A 26,083-nucleotide genomic window follows, 5' to 3' on the forward strand; every position below is an offset into this window, starting at 1 on the left:
CCTATCCCACTGTGCAGAAAGGGCTGCATAGTATGGCTCAGCCTCAAGGAGGCGCCTTCCCCAGATCTGAGGCCATATCAGCCGACGCTTTTTCCGTGGGACGGGGCGTGGACGCGTCTAACCCGCATGCAATAGGACATGCTCTCCTTGAGGTCCACTCCAAGGTCACTCAAGTGCAGTGCCTTGCCTCGCATCCTGTATCGTGACGATGGTGGACGAAGGGGGATAGCCGAGGCTGAACTGTGGCTATTTAGAAATACAACGACAAACAAGTTGGTAACACCCTAAAAGAAAGGCACGGGTCCTAAAGCGATAGAAAAGCACTAGTGTGGAAACCCATCTGTGTGCAATGGCAGTAAAGCCGGCAGAGTGCAAGGGCTTTCCAACACTAAGAGAATAGCAAGAAGAGACATGTCGTTCCCAGTGCAATGTCCGTAAAACTTGGGGTGCAACGACCATGTCAAAGATTTACTGTTTAATTTGCGCAAGCCAAACTTGAGGTGAGTTGCCATTTTCTAAAGCTGCAAGAGCTTGTATGATCATAGCCTTATCATGAGCATTGCGGGCCTTGAGGTGACAGAGAAACCACAAGCAGAGAACCATACCGAAGCAAAACATTGCACCAAAAATGCCTACCCCCACCCACTCTTTAAAAAAGGAAAAGGCAGAAGATATCCAATCGGTGAATTGACCCAAAGTTATGGGATCGACATGGGTACTATTCAAGACAGCTATCTGGGTTAGTTGAGACTGGATCAGGTCTTCCGCTGCCATGGACCAATTTCCGGCCAAGTATTCGCCAATGATACGGGAAGCATTCCTGGAATCATTAAATCTGACAGAGGTTATACATAAATGTGCACGTTGGTCAACACAGCCCAAAAGCACTAGGTCAGCCAATTCTTCTACCTGAGCTTGGAGTAAATCTATTCTTTGGTTGGCAGCTAAAATCCCTGACAAAATATGTTGATTAATTGCATTTTGGGATTCAAGTATGGTGGAAGTTTGTTGAACAACTTGATTAACAGTGGCAGCAGTCTGCACTTGATTGGCCATGGCCACTCCGGCCGCGACCGCTGCAGCAGCAGATACCGCCACGGCTGTCACTATAGCAGCCGTGATTCCAAAATCCCTGCGGACTCTAAGTAGCTCAACAATGGGGAATTTGTCAGGGTCCGCAGTGACTGGGATTGGGACAAAAGTTGGAATTTTCATAACCACTGCCACAGTCGAGGAACCATCCCAACATTCAGCTAAGAGACAGGTAACATTAGAACAATCCAGCATCTCTGACGAGGTGTCATTAGCCAAAAGGAGTAAGAACGGGGATTGAACACAAACCGCTGCAGGGGGCAATGTGGCATTATCTAACAGAGAGTTGAACGAAACAGATGTGAGTCTATTACCTTGCTCACTCTCGTAAACAGTGCCAGAAACATTAGCCAGCCAACTTTTGGCCCCCAGCAATCGAGCCAATGCAGAAATATCAGCTGAAGCCCCCTTGTTGTTGGAAATCAGCCATTGAAACCAGGACCAACCCGCTCCTGTAGAGGAGTTGGCACTGTTGTTAAAGTTGTAAACATGCCTCTTAAGAGAGGGGGAAAAGGAGAAACCTTCAGCAACTTGACGTTTCTCCCAAGAATGATCCTGACAAGGCGTGAATGTTGGGGGGAAACCGAGATTAGGGGTACAGTAAGGAGAGGCCTTAAAATGAGTGGCATTATAAAGATTATTAGAAGAAGGAGGCACTGGGATTAGTACCTCAGAGATAATAGCCAAGGTAGTTATGTTTAAAACAGAGCTACTTGCAGGGGTTCCTGAGCCAGATTGTTCCCCCGAGACTACTTGGCTCAATACAGCACTGAGAATGCTCCCTGAGACCTGACTGGACCGCAATGGATCCTCCCAGTTAGTCAAATTCTTGGTCTTAAGACTGATACAATGAGCGTTCCCAAGGCTAAAACAAAAAACTCCTGTGAGATTAACTTGAGACTGATTGAAAATGCTTTCCACGTCCCCTCTAGGAGAAGCACAGGGAGCAGACATCTCACATGAGGTAGAAAAAAGAGTGGGAAGGACACTAGAATTACCATGAACCGGCATCGGCATTGGCCAAGCCCGTGCCACTGCCCACCACTGCATTGGTGTCGTCTGCGTCATCGGCATCAGCACCAGAGCCAGAGCACTCAGCAGAATGAAGATCCTCATCGCGGGATTGCCGTGGTAATTCTTGTTGCTGAGTAGCTGGCGCCAAGACTCTTCTTGTCAGGCGTTCAGGGACCCACAATGGTTCCGTGCGATCCTGAGGAAAAACACATACAGATCCTCGTGCCCATGTCAGCACGGGGTCAGGGCCGTTCCATTGGCCCGTAAGAACATCTTTCCACTTAACATAGCCAATCACAGAGTGCTGAGGGGACACATGTCTATCGGCCGCAGAGCGACCATGAATATCCAAATTCAAAAAATTAATGGTAAAGAGAGCTAAGGACAGGCGTTCTTTAGGAGTATGTTCAGCTCCTATTCCCCCTTTTTGTTTTTGTAAAGTTTCCTTTAAGGTGCGATGAGCACGTTCAACAATGCCTTGCCCTTGAGGATTGTAAGGCAAACCATGAGTAAGTTGTACTCCCATAGTAGAACAAAAGGACGTAAATTGTCTGCCAGTATAAGCAGGTCCATTATCAGTCTTAAGGGACGTGGGCGCACCCCACGCCGCCCAGGCCTCCAGGCAATGAGTAATGACATTACGTGCCTTTTCTCCTGATAAAGCAGAAGCATGAATAATTCCGGAGAACGTGTCAACAGAAACATGGACATACTTGAGGTTACCAAAGTCAGGTATGTGTGTCACATCCATTTGCCAGACAACCAATGGTTTCAATCCCCGTGGGTTCACTCCATAAGTAGGGGGATGAAGAAACGTGACACAATGGGGACAGTGTAATACTATCTGCCGAGCATCTGCTCTTGAAATGGAAAAACGCCTGCGCAGTGTTAAAGCGTTAACATGGAAATTTTGGTGAAATAATTTAGCCTCCTCTAAGGAGGAAGCCAAACAGATCAACTGACCTCTAGTGGCTAAGTCTGCACAGGCATTACCCTGCGATAACGGACCAGGGAGAGAGGTATGAGCCCGGATGTGCAGTGGATAAAAAGGAGCAGTGCGGCTACAGATAAGCCGTTGAAGCTGATTAAAGTAAGCAGATACATTACGGGCATCACTAATAGCTCCCACAACCTCCAAGATTTTTAGTGCTTGTACTACATAGATGGAATCCGAAATGAGATTAAAGGGAAAAGAACACTGTTTAAAAACCTCAATAACAATTTGCAGTTCTACCCACTGTGGATTTCCAGGAGCAAATTGATGCTGAACAGGGGGAGAATCATTAATTACATAAGCTCCCATTCCAGACTTGGAACCATCAGTAAAAATGTTAACAGCCCCCGGAATGGGACTGGATGAAGTTACTTTAGGGAAAATGATAGGATGTTCTTTAACAAAATGGAGTAACGGATGAGAAGGGTAATGATTATCAATATCCCCTTGAAATGAGCAACATAAAATAGCCCAGTTATCTAGAGTAGCACACAAAACACTAAGTTGAGCTTTAGTATAGGGTATAATAAGAGAAGAAGGTGATTGTCCGAAAAATTGAATGCTTTGTTGAATCCCTTTAAGTGCTAATGCTGCAACAGCATCAGGATAATATTCTAAGGATTTTCCTGGGGATACATGTGGGTGTATCCATAGCAAAGGTCCCTCTTGCCATAGTACTCCACTAGGTTGCCGCATAGTGGCAAGCACACATAGCTGGAAAGGCTTATCACTCTGGAGCCTGCATAAAGTTGCATGTTGTATAGCTTCTTCTACTGACATAAGGGCCGCTCTAGCCTCTTTGGTGAGGCTACGAGGGGAGGTAAGATCTGGATCACCCCTAAGGGTAGCGTACAAAGGCTGTAGCATAACATTAGAAATATGTAAATATCCTCGTATCCAATTAATATCTCCCAGCAGTTTCTGAAAATCATTTAGAGTTTGGAGATCCTGATTTCGTATGGTGATTTTTTGTGGTTGTAACTTGTCACACCCAATTGTTGCTCCCAAGTATTTAATAGAGTCCCCTGTTTGAACCTTTTCAGGTGCGATGTGCAGTCCAAATTGAGCTAACAACTTCACTAGGTCTTCATAGGCCTCATGAACTGTCTGCTCTGATTTAGCAGCCAATAATACATCATCCATATAATGAATGATCTTGATGGAGGAATACTTGTGCCTGAGAGGTGCGAGTGTCTTCCCCACATACATCTGACACATCGTGGGACTATTAGCCATTCCCTGCGGCAACACTACCCACTCGTACCTTTGATCTGGCTCCTCATGGTTACATGAGGGAAGGGTGAAGGCAAAACGCTGCGAGTCTTTAGGATGCAAAGGAATAGAAAAGAAACAGTCTTTAATGTCAATAACAATAATGTGCCAGCCTTGAGGAACAGAGGAGAGCAGAGGCAGCCCTCTTTGAATGGGCCCCATAAGTTGCATTTGAGCATTAACTGCTCGTAGATCATGCAGCAGGCGCCACTTCCCTGATTTTTTCTTAATGACAAATATGGGAGTATTCCATGGAGAAGTAGAGGGTCGGATATGACCCAAGTCAAGTTGCTCTTTAACTAGAGCATGGGCTGCTGCCAATTTAACCGAGGGAAGAGGCCACTGAGGCACCCAAACAGGCTCCTCGGTAAGCCATGTTATGGATATTTGAGCCTCAGCGGCCCCTAGGAAAAACCCAGACCAAATCTGTCAAGCTTTTGATGACCTTGTACAGGATGCTTACGTCCCTGTAAATGTTTTCCTAGTCCTAGACCTGGCCTATACCCCATATTTTGCATAATCTGTTGGGACACTGGGGAATAGTCATTACTAAGAGTGAACCCCATGTCTTTCATCAGGTCACGGCCCCATAAAGAGATAGGTAAATCAAGCACATAAGGCTGAAAAGTACCATTATGTCCTTCCGGGTCTTTCCAGAATAGCTGCCTGCAGCTGATCTGAGGAGCTTGGGCATATCCAAGTCCTCTCAGAGACTGATCAGAAGTCTGCACTGGCCATCCCTTAGACCAGTCCTTAAGTGCAATAATGCTACGGTCTGCCCCTGTATCAAGCAAGCCCACAATAGATTTACCCTCTATACTTAATTCCAAAGTAGGGCGATTGCTCATATCTAGTGACAAATAAGCACAATTCCCTCCGGTGGTACCAATCTCATTCCCTGTCCGTGACCTTAAGTCTGCTGGGAAATGATCATGTAAACTAGGCAAAATTAGTAATTGAGCAATCCGATCCCCTGGGGAGATGGACACAATGCTCCTTGGAGCTTCCACCATAACCTTTACTATCCCAACAGTATCAGGACTTATGACTCCGGGGAAAACATGAAGAACTTGTAAAATAGAGGATGCACGTCCAATTAGCAAACCTACAGTGCCAGGTGGTAGAGGCCCTGTAAACTCAGTTTCCACCAGTTGGACTCCCATCTTAGGTGTTAATACGAGTCTGGAGGTGGAACAGAGGTCCAATCCCGCGGCACCTGTAGTGGCTCTCCGCGTTTCATGGGATGGCGTAGAGATGGCCATGTCTCGGGTTCGGGTGTGACATTCTCCACTGCCCCATATATTTGCGGGCCCTGGGGTCGGGGGCCCCGTCGGCCGTTTTTTGGCCCAGCTGAAATAGGCTGTCCATGGATGTCCCTCACTGATCTACACTCTCTTGCCCAATGCCTCCCCCTTTTGCATTTTGGACACAATCCCGGTGGACGAAGGCCATTGGAAGGGCCACCGTGAGGAGGTCCAGTAAAATTGCCACCGTGAGGAGGTCCAGTAAAATTGTTTAGTTTGGGACACTCACGTCTGACATGACCGGGTTGACCACAATGGAAGCACGTTCCGGCGGCAGGACCGCCCCCTTTTGCAATCCGAAGGACAGCAGCTGCAAGACCTGCATTAGTTAAAGGTCCTCCAATCTCTCTACACACCTTCATCCATGCTTCTATGCCTTTGTTCTTATAAGGAGCGATTGCTGCTTTACATTCCTTGGTGCATTGCTCAAAGACCAATTGCTTGACAAGGGGCATGGCTCTATCAGGATCCCCAAAAATCTTTCCAGCGGCATCCACCATCCTTGCTACAAAGTCTGAAAAGGGTTCTGTAGGGCCTTGTATAATCTTGGTCAAATTACCAGATACCTCTCCTCTGTTTGGAAGTGACTTCCATGCCCGAATGCAAATGTTATTAATTTGATCATATACCTCAAGAGGGAATCCTGTCTGTTGATTAGCAAATCTACCTTGCCCCAAAAGCATGTCCTTATCCCAATGAGGATGTCCTGCCGCATGGTTTTGGGCGGCTTGCTCTATAGCGCCCTCTAGCACAAATGCTCTCCAGTCCAAATATTTACCTGGAGAAACACAAGCCCGAACAAGGCTAGCCCAATCAGAGGGAGTCATACCGTATCTAGACAGACTCTCCACCTGAGTTAGTGTGAAGGCGGCATCCACCCCATAAGTGCGCACAGACTCCGCCAGGGTCTTCACAATTTTGAAATCTAAAGGCTCATGGAATCTTCCCCTATTATCATCCTGAAAAATTGGATAAGCAAGACCCATCTCAGCGTTAACAGCCCTCCATGTTTGAGCATGGAAAGCTCTCCCCGAAACACCCCCGCCATACGGCGGTGGATCCGGAGGATCACATTTCTTGAGCTCCTGTCTATCTTTGTTTCCTTCTCCTACAGCTAAACTCCCTAGCTGGCGAGACAGCCTCCCAAGCTCCTCCTCCTCATCCTCCTCTTCCTCTGACCCACTTTCACATGGGGGTGTGCGCAGCGCACTGAGATCTGGATACAAGCGTTTCTTCCCCGGCTTCTCGCTCCGCACACTTCCATCCTCCCGAGATACCTCACCTTTTGCCGGAGACAATCGTCTCCTCCCCTGTTTCACGCTCCGCACGCTCCCGTCCCCCTGAGATACCTCACTTCCTGCCGTCTCTGATCTCTCCTCATGTAATTGTTCTAGAACTTCCTGTCCTTTAGTAAGTGCGTCATGACATCTGTCATCTGTGAGACAACTACGGACTATTTTCCAAAGGGGTATCACCCCACCCTCTAATATGCCCTGCTCAGAAGCAAAATCGATATCTTTGCCTAATTTATCCCAACTAGGTATAGTAAGACTGCCCGAATATGCAAACCACGGTGCAGCAATATCCACCTTCTGTAAAAATCTCTGTAAAGTGCTATGTCTCACTTTCAGGCCCTTGGAGCGTAACAGGCCGTCTAGGGCCAGAAGAAGTGGACTTGAAGATGTGACACCCATGACACAACAACAAAACAGACACAGAAAACAAAAATGAAAGCACACAGAAAACAACAATGAAAGTACACAGTGAAGCTGCAATAAAATATGAGGCTCTCTCTTTCTTTGTAGAGGAGCTGATTCCGCTTTGGTTGCGGGTCCCGCTCACCGGGACTATGGGGTCCCGCTCTCCGGGACGATGGGGTCCCGCTCTCCGGGACGATGGGGTCCCGCTCTCCGGGACGATGGGGTCCCACTCACCGGGACGATCTGGTGCACCACCCCTGACGACTGAGAGTCCTGGTTTTCCCGGGTTTCGGCACCACTTGTCGCGACCCCCTTGCCCGCAAGGAAGACGCAACACCAGGAATCTTCTTTCAGCCGTTTATTCGGATCCTCGAACTTTCTTCTACTCCTCCCCGGAAGCCCCTCCCAGCCTTAATAAAGTATCCCAAGGCCCAATGCAAAGCTGCCACGTGGAGCTTTCTCATAGGGTGTTAAAGAACCATGCGCCAACTCTCCCAAATAAGGAGTTGTTTGTCACAGACCACAACGAGGCCAGCGCCATCTTGTAATGGCGACCACAGTCCGCCGAAGCGGCTCACCACACTTTCCTATCCTCTACTATCCCCCCTCCCCTCCCTCCCATCTTCTCTCTACCCCATCTACTGTAATTCATTTCCCTCCATGTTTGTTATCCCATTCCCCTCGTAAACTCTTATATGTAATTTTGTATAACTATGAGGGTCTCCCTCCATTTCCATGTGATTTCCCTTTTTTTTTCTCCCTTTCCCTCCCGCCTCATGTCTCTGTTTAATGTTAATCTTTTCTTCTTGCTCATCCTCCCTGTTTTGTTCTTAGTTGCTCTCATTATATCAAAGAAGACATTTGGTATTTGTTTTTTAGGGATTGGCTAGCTTCACTAAGCATAATCTGCTCTAGTGCCATCCATTTCCCTGCAAATTCTGTGATTTTGTCATTTTTTAGTGCTGCGTAATACTCCATGGTGTATAAATGCCACATTTTTTTTATCCATTCATCTATTGAAGGGCATCTGGGTTGATTCCACAGTCTAGCAATTGTGAATTGTGCTGCTATGAACATCGATGTGGCAGTATCCCTGTAGTGTGCTCTTTTAAGGTCTTCAGGAAATAGTCCGAGTAGGGCAATAGCTGGGTCAAATGGTGGTTCCATTCCCAGCTTTCCCAGGAATCTCCATACTGCTTTCCAAATTGGCCACACCCGTTTGCAGTCCCACCAGCAGTGTACAAGAGTACCCTTTTCCCCACATCCTCGCCAGCACTTGTTGTTGTTTGACTTCATCATGGCTGCCAATCTTACTGGGGTGAGGTGGTATCTTAGGGTGGTTTTGATTTGCATTTCCTTGACTGCTAGAGATGGTGAGCATTTTTTCATGTACTTGTTGATTGATTGTATGTCCTCCTCTGTGAAGTGTTTGTTCATGTCCTTGGCCCATTTGTTGATTGGGTTGTTTGTTTTCTTATTGTCTAATTTTTTGAGTTCTTTGTATACTCTGGATATTAGGGCTCTATCTGAAGTGTGAGGAGTAAAAATTTGTTCCCAGGATGGTAGGCTCCCTATTTACCTCTCTTATTGTTTCTCTTGCTGAGAAAAAACTTTTCAGTTTAAGAAAGTCCCATTTGTTGATTCTTGTTATTAACTCTTGTGCTATGGGTGTCCTATTAAGGAATTTTGAGCCCGTCCCCACAATCTGTAGATTGGAGCCAACTTTTTCTTCTATCAGACGGAGAGTCTCTGATTTGATATCTAGCTCCTTTATCCACTTTGAGTTGACTTTTGTGCGTGGCGAGAGGAGGGGATTTAGTTTCATTTTGTTGCATATGGATTTCCAGTTTTCCCAACACCATTTGTTAAAGATGCTATCCTTTCTCCATTGCATGTTTTTAGCTCCTTTATCAAATATAAGATAGTTGTAGCTTTGTGAATTAGTCTCTGTGTCCTCTATTCTGTACCATTGGTCCACCCACCTGTTCTGGTACCAGTACCATGCAGTTTTTATTACTATTGCTCTGTAATATAGTTTGAAATCTGGTATCACTATACCACCTGATTCACACTTCCTGCTTAGAATTGTTTTTGCTATTCTGGGTCTTTTATTTTTCCATATGAATTTCATGATTCCTTTATCTATTTCTATAAGAAATGCCATTGGGATTTTGATTGGCATTGCATTGAACCTATAGAGAACTTTTGGTAATATCGCCATTTTGATGATGTTAGTTCTGCCTATCCATGAACAGGGTATATTTTTCCATCTTCTAAGATCCTCTTCTATTTCTTTCTTTAGGGTTCTGTAGTTTTCATTGTATAGGTCTTTCACCTCTTTTGTTAGGTTGATTCCCAAGTATTTTATTTTTTTTGAGGATATTGTGAATGGAGTGTTTTTCCTCATTTCCATTTCACTTTGCTGAATTCATTTATTAGTTCTAGTAGTTTTTTTGTAGACCCTTTTGGGTCTTCTAGGTATAGAATCATGTCATCTGCAAATAGTGATAATTTAAGTTCTTCTTTTCCTATTTTTATGCCTTTAATTTCTTTTGTCTGTCTAATTGCTCTGGCCAGTGTTTCGAGAACTATATTGAATAGAAGTGGTGATAGGGGGCATCCCTGTCTTGTTCCAGATTTTAGAGGGAATGCCTTCAATTTTTCTCCATTCAGAATGATGCTAGCCTGAGGCTTGGCATAGATAGCTTTTACAATGTCGAGGTAAGTTCCTGTTATCCCTATTTTTTCTAACGTTTTGAACATAAAGGGATGCTGTACTTTGTCAAATGCTTTTTCTGCGTCTATTGAGATGATCATATGGTTCTTCTCTTTAAGCCTATTGATGTGGTGAATAACATTTATTGATTTCCATATATTGAGCCATCCTTGCATCCCAGGGATGAATCCTACTTGATCATGGTGCACAATTTTTTTGATATGCCTTTGTATCCGATTCGCCAGAATTTTATTGAGGATTTTTGCATCTAGGTTCATTAGAGATATTGGTCTGTAGTTTTCTTTCTTTGAAGTGTCTCTGTCTGGTTTCGGAATCAGGGTGATGTTGGCCTCATAGAATGAATTTGGAAGAGCTCTCTCTTTTTCTATTTCCTGAAATAACTTGAAAAGTACTGGTATTAATTCTTCTTTAAAGGTTTTGTAGAACTCCGCTGTATACCCATCCGGTCCTGGGCTTTTCTTGGTTGGAAGTTTTTTAATTGCTTCTTCTATTTCATCTATTGATATTGGTCTGTTTAGGTTGTGAGTTTCCTCCTGGCTCAGTCTGGGCAAATCATATGACTTAAGAAATTTATCGATGTCTTCACTTTCTTCTATTTTATTGGAATATAGGTTTTCAAAATAATTTCTAATTGTTTTCTGTATTTCTGAAGCATCTGTTGTAATATTGCCTTTTTCATCCCGTATGTTAGTGATTTGAGTTCTCTCTCTTCTTCTCTTCGTTAGTATGGCTAGGGGTCTGTCGATCTTATTTATTTTTTCAAAGAACCAACTTTTTGTTTTGTTAATTTTTTCAATAGTTTCTTTTGTTTCAATTTCATTGATTTCTGCTCTGATTTTAATTAATTCTTGCCTTCTGCTACATTTGCTATTGTTTTGCTCTTCCTTTTCTAGGGCTTTGAGATGAAGTGTGAGCTCATTTATTTGTTGGTTTTTCCTTTTTTTGAGGAATGACCTCCAGGCGATGAATTTCCCTCTTAAAACTGCTTTCATTGTGTCCCATAGATTCCGATATGTTGTGTCTGTATTTTCATTTATCTCTAAGAATTTTTTGATTTCCTCCTTTATGTCTTCTGTAACCCATTGATCATTCAGTAACGTATTTTTCATTGTCCATGTGATGTAGGATTTTTCCTTCCTTCTTTTATCATTGATTTCCAGTTTCATTCCATTATGATCTGATAAAGTGCATGGTATTATCTCAACCCCTTTATATTTACTGAGGGTTGCCCTATGGCATAATATATGATCTATTTTTGAGAGGGTTCCATGTGCTGCTGAGAAAAAAGTATATCCACTTGATGATGGTTGATATATTCTATATATGTCAGTTAAGTCTAGGTTATTGATTGTGATATTGAGGTCAATAGTTTCTTTATTCAACTTTTGTTTGGAGGATCTGTCCAATGGTGAGAGAGGTGTGTTGAAGTCACCCATGATTATTGTTTTGTGGTCTATTTGATTCTTGAACTTGAGGAGAGTTTGTTTTATGAACGTCGCAGCGCCATTATTTGGTGAATAAATATTGATAATTGTTATGTCTTGTTGGTGAATGGTTCCTTTTAACAGTATATAATGTCCTTCCTTATCCCTTTTGATTAACTTAGTCTTGAAGTCAATTTTATTCGATATGAGGATGGCCACGCCTGCTTGCTTACGAGGACCGTGTGCTTGGTATATTTTTTCCCAACCTTTTACCTTGAGCCTGTGTATGTCTTTTCCAATCAGATGTGTCTCCTGGAGGCAGCATATTGTTGGATTTGTTTTTTTAATCCATGTTACCAGCCTATGTCGCTTTATTGGAGAGTTTAAGCCATTAACGTTTAGAGTTACTATTGATATATGGTTTGTACTTCCTGCCATGTTTGATTATTTATCTCTTTTTTTTTCCCTAATTTAGTTTGTTTCTCCATGATTAGCTTTCCCCCCATCCTCTGTCTTTACCGAGGGAATTCCCGCTGATGGTTTTGGTTATTGTTTTCCATTTCTTCCTCGTGTAGAGTTTTGCTCAAGACGCTTTGCAATGCTGGTTTTCTGGCTACAAATTCTTTTAGCTTTTGTTTATCATGAAAGATTTTTATTTCGTTGTCGTATCTGAAGCTTAATTTTGCTGGATACAGGATTCTTGGTTGGCATTCATTGTCTTTCAGTGTTTGAAATACATTGTTCCATGACCTTCTTGCTTTCAGCGTCTGTGATGAAAAATCCGTTGTCAACCTTATTGGTTTACCCCTAAATGTAATCTGCCTCTTTTCTCTTGTAGCTTTTAATATTTTCTCTTTGTTCTGTATATTGGATAGCTTCATAACAATGTGTCTTGGCGTTGGTCTACTGTGATTTTGTGTGCTCGGTGTCCTGTATGCATCTACAATTTGTATATCTGTTTCCTTTTTTATTTCTGGAAAGTTTTCTGTAATTATTTCCTTCAGCAAGTTAATCATTCCCTTGGCATGAATCTCTGTGCCTTCCTCTATCCCGATGACTCGTAAGTTTGTTTTTTTTAAGTTATCCCAAATCTCTTGGATGTTTTTCTCGTGATTTTTTACCAGCCTATCTGAGTTGGCTAGACTCTTTTCAAGATGATATATTTTGTCTTCATTATCTGACGTTCTGGCTTCTACTTGCTCCACTCTGTTAGTGATACTCTCGATTGAGTTTTTAATTTGGTTTATCGTTTCCTTCATTTCTAGAGTTATTGTTTGATTTTTTTTAATAATCTCTATCTCCTGATAAAGATGCTTAACTTCTTCTTTTATCTGTTTTTGTAATTCATTTTCAATGTGATCTTTAAGGTTCCTTTCCATCTGTCTAAGGTGTTCCTTGAGTTCTTTATATGGCCATTTTTCTGATGACTCCAGGTCCTCCTGAATATTTAGGCTGTCTTTCATTGTTTGTACTCCTTTTCTTCCTTGCTTTTTTATGCTCATGATACTTCTTGTTCTGTTTGACTGTTGAGTTACTGTTTACTCTTATAAGTTTATTTGATGCTTGGGAGGAGAGGTATTAGAAGGGAAGGGAACAAGTCACTAAAGAGAGTGAGTGTAGGCAGGTGGAGTTCAAGAGAGGGGGAATAAGAAAGTTGAAAAGAAATGAAAAGACAAAAGAAAAAAAGTGAGAAGAAAGAGAAAAAACGAAAAAATAAAAATTTAAAACAAACGAAAAAAATTATACTGGTAATAAAAAATGGAAATTGAAGTTTAAAAAATAATAGTAATAATAATAGAATAAAAAGAATTAAAAAAAATGAAACCATTAATAAGAAAGTTAAAGAACAACAACAACATCAACTACAAAAAGTGAGAATAAAAAAAAATACTAATAATAATCATTAAAAATAATAATAATAATAATAAATGCAGTCATAGAGCTCAATTAACTTCTCTTCCAGTAGGTGGGGCTATGCCCACTGGGCCAGGCTTCTCCTCTGATAGGTGGGAGCCAATCACTGTGCCTCAGCTCTTCTTCCCAGACTGTGCGGGTCTCCAGTCCTGAATGCCTAGGTCCTTCTCTTGTGGTTCCTCAATCCAGGCCCCACTCGCCTGTGACGCTCACCACATTACTGGCTACACGCCGGGTCTGCTGCTCCTGGGAGCCCTGTTTTCATGGATGCCTGGGCACACCCTTTCTGTTTGCCTCCCCGGACCCTAAGTTTGTAGGGCTTGGGGCTGAGGACCCCCAGCGAATTTGTTTGCCCTCAGGTAGCAACTCCCCTGGTAGCTGGTGCAAGGGACCTCTGTTGTCAGCCCTGGTGGGAGCGATAGCCGGGAGTTCTGTGTCTCTAGTCCCACGTCACTCCTGATTCCCTGGGTCTGGCTATGGTGCTCTGTTTTTTTTTTTTTTTTTTTTTTAACCTCTGTGAGATCAGGTGGGCCCACTAGTTATTTCAGCGGGGTCGTTAGTGCTGAGTCACGAGAAGCAGGCGATCCGGGGCTTAAACGCAGCAGATACGTGCTCAGTGTGTGTTTTCTGAGGGGCCCAAAGTGTACGCCCTAGCTCCACGTCAGCTCAGCATTGCCTGGTGATCCTGAGCAAATAGGCTTTAGATAATTTACAACTCCCTATGCCCGCGCAGTTGAAGAGGTCAGAGACTTGATCTCTCCACGCCTGCTGCCGTATTAGACCTCCTCAATGATATTCATGTTACCCTTACAGTTTCCTGGCATAAGCAAGATCTTGGGGTTATACAAACTGCTGCTTCTGTTTCCACTCCAGTTTTCTAGAACTGAAACCCTGCTGCCTTTGCCTCCACCTCTGGGCTGCGCTCTTGGGCGCCGCGTTTGTCCGCGACCTTAGCAGCACCGCTGCGGCCTCCACTGCTCCTCGGCCCAGTGCCTAGCTCCCGGGGCCCAAGCGGCTGCCGCCGCGGCTCTCCAACCCCCTTCTCCGGAGCACGGGTCCCCTCGCAGGGGGATGCCGAACGACCCCAGAGCAGGTTCTGCCCCAAGGTGCAGCAGGGACCAGGCGACCGAGGCGCTTGAGGCCGTGGTCCAGCCTTCGGAGGACAGAGCTCGGCACGCAGCCCAGTTCCAGTCTCTAGATGCGGCTGCTGGACTGTGTAGACAGGGCCATCAAGACAGCATGCCAAAAGCAAATGGCGGCTCCCGCGGAGTGGATTTTCGGCCCCGAAACCCCAGCCCAGCCAACAATTTCAGTCCACTAACTCTCCCTGTATAGACAATATTAAAAAAAAAAAAAAAGGGCGGGGTGTACTGAGCTTTCTTTGCCTCAGGTACTTAGGATCCACTGCTGATTACCCATTCAGCTTCTCTGCGGGGAGCGAAGTGAAAGAGGAAGCAGATGGGTGCAAAGCGCCCACGGCTCTGGCTCTGAGCAGGAAAGCGTCCGGGAGCCAAGCATCTCTTTTTCAATCTCTTTGTTTTTTCTGCTGTTTGGCCAGGTGGTCCACTACAGACTAATGGTGAAAGGAGCTCTAACAAGCTGCGCAAAGTCTCGATTAAAGCCTCTGCTCTGAGCACCAGGCTCAGCACTTCAGCAACCCCCGTACGCAGCCCAGTTCGCTATTTCATAAAGGCTTGGTTAGATTCCCTTCACGTTGCCTCCTGAGCTGGGCGGGCGGGGGGCTGTTTGACGTGCCGTTTGCAGAACCGGGCAGGCGGCGCCGGCGGCTGTTTGGCGGTGGCTGGCAGCGGGACTGGACCCCTGCGCCGCGTGGCCAATATTCACTTGTCTGGGACAAACTGTCACCTCTAATAAACTTACTAATTCCCGGCAGGTCTCCTTTCAGCGGAATTTTGCTAGAAGTTCCTCAGTTGGTAGAATCTGGGTGTATTAATGGGTCTTTCTGATCCCGTTAATGTGGAGATACTGAAAGTGCTGTTAGTCAGGGAGGCCAAGAAGTCTTAAAAGAAGACCAGAAGGTGGAGCTCTAGAGAAGCCAGTGGCGTGACAGAGTCCAAGTCCCAAGGCCTCAGCCTCAAGGAAGGAGATGGTACAATTCTCAGTCCAAGCCCGAAGGCAGAAGAGCCCAGGAGGTCATTTGTGTGAGTTCCACAGTGTTGAAGTCTGGAGAGCTCCGGGTTCCGACCAGTCACTTTTATTTTTTATTTTTGGGGTACTGGTGATTAAAGCCAGGGGTGCTTAACCATTGAGTCATATCCTCAGCCATTTTTATTTTTGTATTTTGAGACATAGTCTTCCAAAGTTGCTTAGGGAACTTAAGAGGAGAATTTGCAGCAGTTGGTGTTGAACTTGTCCTTCAGCCTCAGCTTCCTGAGTCACTGGGATTACAGGTAATGCACCACCATGCTTAGGTTAAAAGTGTCACTTTTGAATTATGATACTGTTGCACATAAATGTCTCCTTTCTCTTTTCTTGTATTCTGAGACTCTGTTCTTTCAATCAGTTACTCCCTAAATACTATAGAAAGGAGGAAACAGAGAGAGTTACACAGAATTTGAACAGGATGGTGTGCCAGGTTCAAGAGCTCTACAATGCTTTAAAAGATCTACTTATATTTTTTTTAGGGACATGATGGATGTCAATCCAAACTACAAAGACTCAGGTTCATAATACAGAAAGCTGACACAAGAAGCCCAGGAATGCACGGGGCTCCCACTTTCTGAGGTTCTTCTCTCTAGATTTAACAGTGACAAAAGGGAAGAGCTATAGAAAAATTCCATATATACAAGTTTTATTTTTCATGAGAACTTTTTCCTAAGATACCATCTTTCCCAGAACAACATAGAATTTCAATATCTTTAAATATCTGGACTAAGTCTATTCTGATACTAACATGCACTCTGGTATAATATAAACATTCTATACTGTTATTAGAGTAATTATAGCCATTTTTTTTAAGGAAAAAAATCTACCTATTTTTTAAGCTCAAGTTTTTTTCTGGTGAATTCACCTTTTGTCCTGTGCATCAAAATTAACATTTTTTTTGAGTAATGATTGTGTGTGTGTGTGTGTGTGTGGGGGAGAGAGAGAGAGAGAGAGAGAGAGAGAGTGTGTGAGAGAGAGAGAGAGATATCTCTGGGCTTTATTTATTTATTTAAATTCTTTCTGTATTTATTTAGAGGCCAATTACTAAAGGGTTAACTCTGAAATGCACTGGAAACTAAGATATCTCCTATGATGAGTCTTAAATTAGGAGATAAGTAGTGGTGATGGTCAGAGTACTTCTACCCTCTTGGAGGATTAGTGGTATCCTGAACTTGGATTTCAGCATCCAGTGAGGCTGACAGACTCTACTACTAGTATGTCCCACTGTACAGGTTCTCCCAATATCTGAGTTATAGTAAAATAAATCAAGGTTTCTAAGAATTAAAATTCTAACTAACAGATGTAATTTTGTACGCAAAAAAAAGAAAGAATGAAGAAGAAAAAATTAATCTGTATTTGAATTGGAAAAAAAAGTACAAAAAGTAAATTATTTCATCTTATTAAAAAAGAATTGACAAGTTTAGAAATTTTATAAGGATTTCATAAGGATTGTTTCAAAATGTAAAGTTAAGAAATTTAAAATAGTCAGTACCAGGAAGCACTGAGAGAGAACTCCATTTTCAAGGAACAAACTATGTACCCTAAAGACAGGCTTCCAATGACCTACCTCTTCCAGTCTCACCTTCCCTACGTACAATTACTACCCATTTGGTACATGCCAGGAATTTAATGCACTGATTAGGTTAAAACTCTCATAACCCAATCATTTCCCCTTTAAACTTTCTTGCATTGTCTCACATGAGCTTTTGTGGGACACTTCATATGTAAAACATAACACCAAGCATACAAGTCTTTTAATATATAAATCTTATAAAAGCACTTTACCAAGTTGAAAGAATTTTTTTGTCACAAGTTTTCAGATTTAAATGAACATAAAAATTTAATTCAGCATCTATTTGTGTCATTCAATGTTTTTTAACTGGATAAAAGTACTCATAAATTCAGATGGAAATTTAAATGTGATTTTGGAAGGGTAATAAGGAGAGCCTGATTTGTTTAAAGTTTGACAACATAGAACATGAAAACATTTTGCCACATTTTCCTTTTCCCTATAAGGAAGTTAGGACCTCTCTGAGCTTTTCTGTTTGATTCATGTTTCAGATGTAACTGATATTCAATTATATTATGTTAACTGATGTTTAGATAGCCTCAGAAAAGAATATATGATATTTGAAAGAGGAGCAATGGTGAGCTTCAGAAATTAAATACTTTAGTGATGATTCGCCAAATGGTCAGCCTCATCTAAGTTTAGGTTCTTCCTCTCACCATACTTTATGTTAGGATAGTTCCAATTTAGGCTAAAATTAAGTTCATTTAAAGTTCTATTAAAAAGTCAGAATTTTGTTGTAAGGACTACTGTGATCTCAAAATAAAAATTACTATAATACAAATCTAAAAAAATGTTTGCACAAATTACAAAATATATTTAGAAGTGAAGTTTTAAAAGAAGTTTAAAATAAAGTAAAACCTATAAAGGCCCTATTAATAATTTTATTTACAATTGATTTGATGAGTGTAAATTTTAATGGGGGCCAAAGGGATATCAAAGATATTTTTGTGTTGCTAAAAAATTATGTTTTTGGTTCAAACCTTTCATAAACTGAATATGTTTTTGTTCTTGTTATTTTTATTTTCTATTTTCCTTGTAGAACTTTATAATTATTATCTGTTAGTGTTTTATAGAAGTACTACTTCTAACACAATAACCTTAATAGATAATAAGCCATCACCTACAGAATAGAATATAATTCTTACTTTGAGTACTCATAGTAACCCCAGTTAAATGGAAGGATTGACCATAAAATCATAGATAATAAAATTAAAACACATTACTCTTTAAGATTGGTTCAACTGGTGTGCTTCATGTTTAAAACCAAAACTTGGACACAAAAGAGAAGGAATTAAAAAGGCTAAGAGAAAAGCAGCCAATATTTTGGACCTTGTCTTCTAAGATCATCCAGGACCTAGGGAATGATGGAATCTCACTAAGGGCCCTAAAACTCTGGTGAGTCAACTGACCTCCCAATCAGGGGAACTGTGTGGATTTTAGACAAAAGGAAGACAATTACTGAACATATTACAAAAAGGAGGGGAATTGAGGAAGAAACTATCCATGATTGTTCCAAGGGAAGCGGCATGTGATCACCAAGACCCTGACCTAAACTGGCATATGGCACAGCTGGTAGAGGAAAAGTTAAAGGAGTCAAGAGACTTCCCTTAAGCTCCCAAGAGCGATCTCTGAGGAGTCTCAGCTGAAATTAACTAATTTTGATTAATTAGAGGCCAATTGCTCAAGGATTAACTCTCAAATGCACTGGAAACTAAGGACTACTGTGATCTCAAAATAAAAATGACTATAATACAAATGAGTATAAAAAATGACTATAATACAAATCTCCTAGGATGAGTCTTAAATCAGGAGACAAGTAGTGGTGATGGTCAAAGTACTTCTACCCTCTTGGAGGATGAGTGGTAACCTGAACTTGCTCTTGGAGGATGAGTGGTAACCTGAACTTGTATTTCAGCATCCAGCTGACAGACTCTACTACTAATATCTCACACTGTACAGGTAAGAACATGTAGGGAGAATGTGGTTGATATTTTTTTTAACCAACTTGCTCTTAACACTGTTACATTTTAGACATTAGATGTTCCCCAAAAGCTCATATGTAAGACAATTCAAGAAAGTTTAGAGATGAAACATTGGCTTATAAGAGGTTTCCCCAATCAGTGCATTAATCCCTGATAGGGATTAACTGAGTAGTGACTGTAGGTTTAAGGTGTAGCTAGAGGAGGTGTGTCTCTGGGGGTGTGCTTTTGGGGATTATATATTGTGAATTAAGCTTAGTTTCTCTCTCTCTCTCTCTCTCTGCTTCCTGGTGTGGTAGACCCAGATACTTTGCTCCACCACAAACTTCTGCCATGATGTTCTGCTTCATTCACTTCAGGCACTGAGCAATGGCATTAGCACTCTATGGACTGAGACCCCTGAAACTGGGGACCCAAACTAAACTTTTCCTCCTCTAAGATTGTTCTTGTCAGTTCTTTCGGTTACAGCAGTGAAAAAGCTGACTAAAACAGCTGGCAGAAAAGTGCACCCAAAGTGACTCATACTATTATGAGAATAGAAGTTGAGATGTGAATTTGCGTCAGCCCTATCTAATTCTACCAAGAGACCTCTAATGAACACAGCTAAAGGACTCCTCCACTAAACAGAAAAAAGTAACACTAATTTTTTAAAAAAGGTATTTTATTAAATGAGATAGCATTAGGAATCTTAAGTATAGCTCAAGGTGATATCTGTGCAATGTTGTTTGTTTCTAACAAACAACTCTGCCAATGATTTTGAAGCCTTAAATGACTTCCATGCACAAATAAAAGGCATCTTGCTTAACTATTAATGAGTTACTCATCTGTGTGGCTTTCAAGGATTGACTGATAAAAAGCTATTAATTGCTTTTTTTCTAAATGTTTAACAAAAAAAATGCTTCTTAATGTTGTTTATTTTTGTCTTAACTGTCTTGTTCATTTTTGTGTTTACATGATCCTGACCCTATGCATATATCACCCAGTCACCCACCAACTGCCATGATAGACCTCTAAATTGCCCTGATGCTGAATACCCTTAACTGTCCATGCCCTCCTGGACATAAAGTGACTTCAGATCACTCCTAATTTCACCCTCACTTGGCAAGTAGCAGCCAGAACAAATCAATGCACAAATGCTCTAAAAGTATTTAGGCACCAAAAGTTCTTTTTAAAAATTTTTTAAAATCTATTTTTTAAAAATTTTAGTTGCATTTGGACACAATATCTTTTTTTAAAAAAATGTTTACCTTTATGTGGGGATGAGGACCACACCCAGGACCATGAATATGCTAGGTGAGTGATCCACTGGTCAGCCACAACCCCAGCCCCAGTTCTTGATACAGGGAATGATAAGTAGCTGATAGTCATGAGCACTGGGAATGTGAGAGTAAGACAATAACTTCATAAATGTGGTCGGTCCACTATGCTGATTTCTATGTGATTCCTTTTAATAAATGATTTACCTGCAGTCCTGCCAGGTAAAATATATTCCATTAATCAGCAAAATGCAGGTATAAAATGCTGATAAGAAGAACACAAGCTACCCTGGAGTGGTGGACTGTTATGATCTTTATACATATCAGGTTGCAGAACTTAGCAAGATAAGGATAATTAACCATAACCATAAAAATCTATAAAACAGGTTCCAATCAGAATAAGTCAGCATGAGCCAACGTGAACTAAGTTTTCCTGAAAGTTTTCCATGCACAGCGGGGAAAGTCTGATGTCATCCTTGAAAGTCTGATGTCATCCTTCTCAGTCAAAAGTCAAGAAGTTGGCCTGGGTGTACTCTCTGCAAAGTTCCCAATACAAAGGGGAGCTTGGGCAGCCCTTCCTCTCCTCTCGGAGAGAACCCACTCTTTCTCACTCCAAGTGGGAAAAGTGTGATGATTTTATTTTCAGTCATTCCAAGTTATTAGCTCTATTTGTTTATATATATATATATATATATATATATATATATATATATAAATTATTATATGAAAAATTATTATATGAAATTGATAAAGAATTCTTTCAAAATCCTTCATATAACTTCTTTAACTTTGAAACATGTTTTCCAAGGAGGTCAATGACCTGTACATGAAAACTGCACAACACTGAAGAAAGAATTTGAAGAAGACTTCAAAAGCTGGAAAGACCTCACCTATTCATGGATAGGCTGAATTAATATAGTTAAAATGACCATATAACCAAAAGCAATATTCAGATCAGTTTAATCCTCAAGCAAATGTCAATGACATTCTTCAGAAAACTTGGAATATATAGTTTTAAAATTTATTTGGGAGAATAAAAGACCTAGAATAGGCAGAACAATTCTAAATCCAGAAAGCAATGCTGTAGGTATCACAATATCTGACTTCAAATTATACTACAGAGCTATAATAACAAAAACTGCATGGTACTGGCATAAAACTGACACATAGACCAGTGCTACAGAATAGAAGACACAGAGACAAACTCCTACATCTGCATTCTACTGATTCTTGGCAAAATTGCCAAAATTATACAATGGAGAAAAGGATTGACTTTTTAGAAAACAATGCTGGAAAACAGGTTATCCATGTGTAGAAGAATGAACTTAGAACACTATCTCTCACCCTATACAAAAACAAACCAAAAATGGATTAAAGACCTAGGAATTAGAAACTATGCAAATCTTAGTATGAAATGTAAGGTCAACACTTCAGCATATAGTCACAAGACATGATTTACTTGCTCAATAGAACCTCTAAAGGTCAGGAAATAGTACCAAGAGTTAATAAATGGGAACTCATCAAATTCAAAAGCTTCTGCACATAAAAGGAAACAATTAGAATCCTGAAGAGAGAACTTATTGAACAGGAGAAAATATTAGCTAGCTACCTTCTGAAACAGGATTAATATCTAGAATATATAAAGAATTTAAAAAACTATACCAAAAAATCAACAACCAAATTAGTAAATGTGCAAATTAATTAAACAAATATCTCTCAAAAGAAAAATACAAATGGTCAACAAAAATATGTAAAAGAAATGTTTGATATTTTTAACCTTCACAGAAGTGCAAATGAAAACTACACTGAGATATCATCTTACACCAATCAGTATGGCAGTCATCAAGAATAAAAAGAGTGATAAATGCTGGAGAGAATGAGGAGAAAAAGGAACACTTTTATGCTGTTGGAAGGATTATAACCACTATAGAAATGAGTATGGAGATTTCCTCAAATGACTAGCCATGGAGCCATCATAAGACCAAGCTATTCCACTTCTCAGTATTTACCCTGAGGAAATTAAAGTTATCTTATTACAGTGATACATGCATATGCATGTTTATAGTAGCACAATTTACAATAGCCAAACAATGAAACCAGGTTAGATGTCTGCCAATAGATGAATGTATAAAGAAAATGTTATATATATATAAAATTCAGCCATAAAGGAAAATAAACAAAATTATGTCATTTGTATGAAAATTGATGGAAATAGAGACCAGTAGGTTAAACAAAATAATTCAAACTCAGAAGATCCAAGGTTTTATGTTTCCTCTCAGATGTGGAAGCTATGGAGGAAAAAGAAAGATGCCGGCAGATCTCATGAAAATCAAAGGGAAATCAGGAGATGAAAGGAACCAAAGAGTGGGAGGTGGAGAGGGAGGGGTTCAGTGCTGGGGAGTGCTATTGGCCAAATTATACTGTTTTATTGTGTATCTCTGTGCATGTACAAATAGGTCACATCATATCCAATCAGTTTGTACAATTAAAATACACTGATAAAAAGTGAGAGAAAGATATGAAAAATATGTTTTACTATGTATTTTAAATTTATACCTTAAGATGGAGAATGTTTCTTGTGAGTCTTGGATGGTGATCTTCAAATCACAAATGATAACTAGCTATTACGATTTGGGCCTGAAGTGTCCCCCAAAAGCTCCTGTTGAGACAATGGTAGATTGTTCAGAAGGGAATGACTGGGTTGTGAGAGTCTAAAGTCAATCAGTGAACATTCACCTGATGAGATTAATCGAGTGGTAATTGGAGGAAGGTGTGTTGTGGCTACAGGGAGGCAAGTCATTGAGGGCATGGCTTTGGGGTATATATTTTGTATCTGGCAAGTGGAGTCTGTCTCTGTGATTTCTGATCATCATGTGAACTGCTTCTGTCCACCACACTTTCCTGCCATGATGGTCTCTCTCCCCTCCTACCTCCAGAAATGGAGCCAAACTTCTATGGAATAAAACCTCAGAAACTATGGGAAATCGAATAAACTATTTCTCTTCTGCAATTGATCTTGTGGGTCTTTTATCCACAGCAGCAAAAAAGCTGATTAAAACACTAACTATTCCTCATTTGGGCCACTTTGATCATAAAAAGGTTCCATGATATTTCCCTTTAAGGACAACTTTTGGAATACTTGAGGGTTTATTTACCTATTTTTCTAATAATTTATATACTTTTTATATTGTTTTCAGTGTTACTGATTATTATGATAGATAACATGTTGATATTTGAAGGAAAAGTATGATGGTTTTATTTTCAGTCATTCCAAGTTATTTAGATTCCTTATTAGTGTTATGGATGAGATGAGACAATAAGCTACTGAGGAAACAGAAAAATTAGACAAACTCTTCATAATTACAGATTATAGAACAGTAAACATAATTGCAAACTATCTTATTACATTTCACATCATAAGAGTAACAAATAGATAGCATTGTGTCTTATTTGAGGGGAAAGCAAAATTCAGTACTTGTCATTGTGTTAAAATCCAGTCTAACTGCTGCTCCCTTGATCTTCATGTGCGAAATATTATCAGGTTGATCTGCAGACAATGGAATGCCAATCATAGGAATCCCATGATAGATGGCTTCATAGATGCCATTGGTTCCACCATGAGTTATAAAAGCTTTGGTTTTTGGATGACCTAGGATTAGAATATGTTAAGGCAAACTATCAATTCTAAGTCAACAATAAGATAAGAAATGTATAACATGAGACACAGAAGATTAATTATTTTTTGATAGCAGATTATTATAACCATGAAAAGGCACTGAAATTGCTTGTAAATTTCAGGTCAAGAAGTACCTACATACACTGGAGAGATAAATGAAGGCTATGTTGAAGTCTATGACTTGAGACTTGAAAGTGGAAGAAAGGATGCCTTGTGGAAACAAAGAAAGAGCACATTCTGAATAGTAGCAATATTATGTGTATCATAGGAGGGGAAGTATGCAAACATGTACTATCAAAGGAATAGTGACAACTTTGAGTCTGCTATGCATTGTCCAAGGCAGCAGGGAGCAGGGTAGTTGTGGTGCTGAGAACATTGTAATAAAGAAGAGGGATGCTTTTTTTTTTTTTAATGGAATCTCAAGTGGCCCTGTAGTAGGTCAAAGGATAGGTGTAAAATTACAATGCAGGAAGTGACTAAAAAAACTCCCTGTGAGAGGTAATTAGAACTGAAATGCAGATAATTTAATAGGATATGTATAATAAAATGCAAATAGTTGTTCTTTATCCATTTCTCCTGATAAGAGAATAAATATAAATAACTTTTATAATTCATTAATTTTCATTAAACTTCAGTACATATATGTACTACTAAAATATTATGTTTCTTATTAACTTTTCTTTGTATTTTCATTATTTATTCTCCAGGTCTTACCAAGAAGGTCACCTTGGGGTATCCACTTATACAGTTGAGTATTGGGTCCTAAAGTATCTGGTTTCTTGCCATCAAATCTCCATAAAACCTGACAGGATAAAGCAGACCTCTTATTCCTTGAGACATTTCAAAAGATAGCATGTTAAAACTTAGAAGAGATTAAGAAATTACAAAGTAAATGCTTCTCATATGAGATAATGAAATGAGATATGAGAACAAGTTATGATAATGTGAAAAACTGAAATAGTAATTTAAATAGAGGGTAATATTTTCCTATAAATATTTTTATATTTAGAAATGTTTGGTATGCAACCTTCAGAGTTCATAAATAGTTGCTATATATATATATATATATATATATATATATATATATATATATATAATTAAGTTATTATAACTCTTGGAAAATAATCTACATAAAATTTCTAATGACCTGCCATTATTCTGTATACATCTGTATTTTGCAGATGTTATCAACTTTTAAATTTTAATATTAAACTTTTTTTCCTTTTCAGTAGTATGTGAAGAAGTTTACTCAGAAATCCTTTCTTAAAATAAATAATTTTATTAGTGTTTGCTCTTGTGAGATCATATATTTCTAATGTAAAGAGTCCATGGTTAGGGCAGTTTCCTGTCTCTAACCTAATTCAGATCAACCTTGAGAAACTAGCAGGACCATCACTAGTGCAGGTTGATTTTTCCTTCCTCTAAGTCTAGTTTGTTTCATAGTTAGCCTGGCTTTCCTTCTCTGAATAGCACCGTAAACAGTACCATGAATAGGCCCTTTTCATCATTAGGAGAATGGAGGCCAGAATTATTCAGAAAGATGACAATATGTGATGTGATTTGGCTTTAAAAAAATATATATATATAGTTGTTAATGAACCTTTATTTAATTAATTTATTTATATGTGGTGCTGAGAAATAAAACCCTGTGCTTCACACATGTCAAGCAAGCACTCTACCCACTGAGCCACAAACCCAGGATGTGATTTGGATTTTTAATACCTACTTAGTTGTTTTCATTAAAATTTAACTTCATGGGTCCTGCATGGAAAAAAGGACATCGTAGGGCAGAATTTGGTAATTTCTGTGTATCTGTCATACCAATATTATATCAAATTCAAACTTAATAAATATATTTCTTCCTTAGCACAGTGTCAATACCAAAGTTTTTTTTATTCATCAATATTATCTACATTTTTTAGCAGTTTATTTGGTTTTAAAAGTGAACGCTGAGACAAGTTAAAGACATCACAAGAGTTTACCCT

General features: G+C 40.3%; 1 pseudogene across 1 annotated transcript in view; it reads right to left on the reverse strand.

Moving 5' to 3' along the window:
- The window catches only part of LOC308654667 (UDP-glucuronosyltransferase 2B31-like), a 101,253-nt pseudogene that overhangs the window by 37,925 nt on the left and 37,245 nt on the right, over positions 1-26,083 (reverse strand). Inside the window, exons 4-5 of the transcript in view lie at positions 24,813-24,900; positions 23,898-24,071 (exon numbers count right to left, since the gene is read on the reverse strand). The product of the transcript in view is annotated as a UDP-glucuronosyltransferase 2B31-like (transcript). The remainder of the gene's footprint in view (positions 1-23,897; positions 24,072-24,812; positions 24,901-26,083) is intronic.

Source organism: Spermophilus citellus (assembly GCF_964194105.1).
Source record: "Spermophilus citellus genome assembly, chromosome: 8".
Lineage (NCBI taxonomy): Eukaryota > Metazoa > Chordata > Mammalia > Rodentia > Sciuridae > Spermophilus > Spermophilus citellus.